General features: G+C 40.2%; 1 protein-coding gene across 1 annotated transcript in view; it reads right to left on the minus strand.

Annotated features, from left to right (window-relative positions):
* The window catches only part of LOC101858368 (protein sel-1 homolog 3), a gene marked incomplete in the record, with an annotated part of 68,034 nt that overhangs the window by 549 nt on the left and 63,868 nt on the right, over positions 1–3,617 (minus strand).

Here is a 3,617-nt window from a genome sequence, read left to right on the forward strand (position 1 = left end):
GGGGGGGAAGGAACAGTGGGGCAATCTTTGACGCCTCTACCAACACCATGTGATGATAATTAAATAAACAACATAATATAATGAAAGAACTATTACAATCATACTTATTTCAAATATGTCAAGTCCTCTAAGGCAGCGAAACTTGGAAGACAACAAAGACAGTACTGAATAAAGTCCAGACTTTCATCAACGGATGTATGAGGAGTATCCTAAGAATTATGTGGCAGGGTAAAATAAGAAATGAAGAGCTATGGGAAAGGGCGGGACAAAAAGATATAGAAGTAGAAATAGGACTACGAAAGTGGCGTTGGATGGGACACACCTTCAGAAAGCCCAGTGGAAACATCACAATACAGTCGCTGCAATGGAACCCACAGGGAGCACGAGGCAGGGGTAGGCCACGAGAAACATGGAGGAGATGTGTGGAAAGGGACATGAGAGAGATGAAGCTCTCTTGGAACGAGCTAGGATGGATGGCCCAAGACAGAGATAAATTGAAAGAGCTTGTGCTTGTATGTGGCCTGCCAGGGGTGAAAGGCACTGATGAAGATGAATTTAAAATATTAATAATGATAATGATTTCGGGGGTTCCATTAAATCTTGACCTTCACCAAAAGTGGGCATTGCCCTACCTATAGGAGAAGTTTGGTTTCACTGGTGTGTATATTTGTTTGGCTATAGAGAAAACTCTCCTTGTCTTTTACAGAAACTGAACAAGGGTCCAAAAACTTAACCTTCGATTTTCCCAAAACAGCATTTTTCGGGATAGTCCCCTTGTTCTTAAAAGCGACCATATGTACATGTCAAAATGTTCTTTCCCTTGTCTGAGGATCTATTCCTTGCACTACTGTTGCAGAACCCCCCCCCACCTCCTCAGCTCCTTGTTTCCATTTTTGTCTTTCTCAGCGTGCGCAACTTGTACATGGGACTGCCTTCATCTAAGAAGGCCAAGTGTTGGATCTTACCTACCCCAAGAAGAACAGGGGTATGGCTGAAAGACAGCAGTAAGAAGGAGCCAAGGAGTAGCAGTGGAAAGGCTGCAGAAAGAGTCAGATGCCTCAAGGGAAGGGCAAAACATGTGTAGACGACAGAGCAGTGTTAGAGCGTAGATTATAAAAATTATCGACCTCTATTCCAAATGTGTGTTTGTATAATATATATATATAGAGGTGAGTGTTTGTGGAACTTCTATCCGCTCACATCATCCACTCACACACATTCACGCAAAAAGGGAGAAATTGAGAGAAGCTTTAAGATAATTGAAAATAAAAACCAGCCCCAGGGCGAAAAAATATTTAGAAGACAGAAAAAAGGGAGTGCTTATTTAGGCCACATATGGCCTAAATAAGGTAAGGGAGGAGGGTTTAGCTTATTTAGGCCACGCATGCTCAGCTCAAACTACCCTTTTCAGGCAACTGAGTTCGTTCCACTTTCATAATGGTACACCTTTCTCATTTAGTACAGTTTTGTCTCAGTGTACAACTTTTAAATCATAACCATAATGAATATTGTAAGAACAAAGCACAATACGCCACATTTTGCTCAATTCCAGTGGTTTGAATGAGGGCCAGATTTTTCCTTTATGGAGGGGCAAAAGCTAGGCTACCATTTTGGCACACTTTGGTCAAGTGAAAAGGTCAAATCCTCCGAATGAACTTCCGGGTCAAATTTGGGGTATGAAAAAAGTGAGTACACAACGTGGCTAGTGGCTGAGTCAAAGTTACACTATCTTTGCCTGAGGGCACTCTCTCGCACTGTCTCATAGTAGTACATGTAGTAGTATTAGTAGCAAAGATCGTGTAGAGAATCTTTGGTAGTAGATTCTATCTAGTAGGCAGTTTAGTGAACGTGCACGCGGCAGGGCGAATCGGCCTCGATAAGCCCTGTATACTTTTGTGATCAGCCACGAAGCCTCGTGTTTTGATGGGTCTAAACAACTCAGTGTTAATCACACTGCCACATCCGACAGGCCTACATCGTTTTAAAAGAAAAACAAAGATCACCAAAATAGTTGAATTCGCGTGAAAATCGATTCGGTAGAATTGGAACTATTAAAATTTGTTTCTGAAAACAAGGCAATTTTTACAACTCGATGAAATAAAAACTACTGGCTGTGTTATTCTACATAAATTATGAAACTTCTGGTCGTATTATTATTTTCCAACATCTTTTGACCCCTGAGCTGTAGAGGTTGAAGTTTTCACAACACTAAGAGATCTAGATCTAGTAATAATAGGGATTTCCGTAAAAAATGCATAGATCTACAAAAGCCGAACCACCGAATCGACTGGTCAGCGACCCGGGCACCCCGACCTACCCTGCACACTGTGATAACGTGTTGCTTCGGCATTGCATTATTCAATTATTAATACATGCAACTATGGCAATTGGGATGTACTGACTGACAAAACAATTCACAGTTTTGTTTTTATTTTACCATACATTTGACTTTAATAGTGCAGGTTGTAGCTAGATCTAGATTCCCTGTCTAGAACCAGTAGTAGCAGGCCTATGCTAGAAGCAGCCAGAGAGCCTACAACAGCTAGATCTAGATCTAACTTATTGCTCTATGCCTTTAAGCTTTGGAATTGAAATAAAATGAATTGGACTGTTCCAGTTAATTTTAGATTCAGTAACTAACTGTATTACCAGAGTTAATAATAACAAATCACACCATAACAATCACTTTTACTTTTATTAGAATAATTAGATCCAACTTTTTTTTCTAAAATCTGTTTTGCGCAAACTTACGATTTTCTCTACTTGTAGAGCACAGAATTTACATTGTAAGCCTCTGCTCAGTCTTTTAGTATACATACATGTAATAAAATACACACACACACAATATATATTATTCTGGATACTTTTAGAACTCTTTTTTTAATATGGCATAAAATCATATTGTGCCATTTTCTTTGATAAGAATAGAATTAACAGTGGACTTTTTAGACAGCGAGTCTCTGATTCAATATTTTAAAAAAATATATGCTAATCAATGAAAATAATCAATGAAAATTGCAAATTGATTACAGTATACTCCTGTAGAGGGTAGGTGAACTCCAGGGTCTGCATAGCGAAATACTAGGTTTTAGGATGTGAACCACAGAGTCACCGTAGTGAAATAAGGTTTGGTTTAAGTAAGGATTGGTGGACCCCGGGGTCAACGTAGTGATAAATAAGCAGGTTTAAGGTGGACCCCGGGGCCCGGGGTCTACCTAGCGATAATACTAGGTTTTTAGGACAGGTGGACCCTGGGGTCACCGTAGTGAAATAAGTAGGTTTAATTTTAAAAGGATTGGTGGACCCCGGAGTCACCATAGCCGTAGAGGAATAAGAAGGTTTAATTAAGATTTGGTGGACCCCAGGACACCGTGATTAAACCTACTTATTTTACTACGGTGACCGCATGGTCCACCTATTCTAAAACCTAACTAGTATTTCGTTAGGTAGACCCAGGGGTCCACCTTAAACCTACCTATTTCACTACGTTGACTCCGGGGTCCACCAATCCTTATTAAACCCAGATCTACTTATAATTTCACTACGTTGACCACGGGCTCCGCCAGTCCTACTATAAAATAAACTGAGATCTACTTATTTCACTATGTTCACCCCGG

The sequence above is a fragment of the Aplysia californica genome, unplaced genomic scaffold, assembly GCF_000002075.1.
Source record: "Aplysia californica isolate F4 #8 unplaced genomic scaffold, AplCal3.0 scaffold00947, whole genome shotgun sequence".
Lineage (NCBI taxonomy): Eukaryota > Metazoa > Mollusca > Gastropoda > Aplysiida > Aplysiidae > Aplysia > Aplysia californica.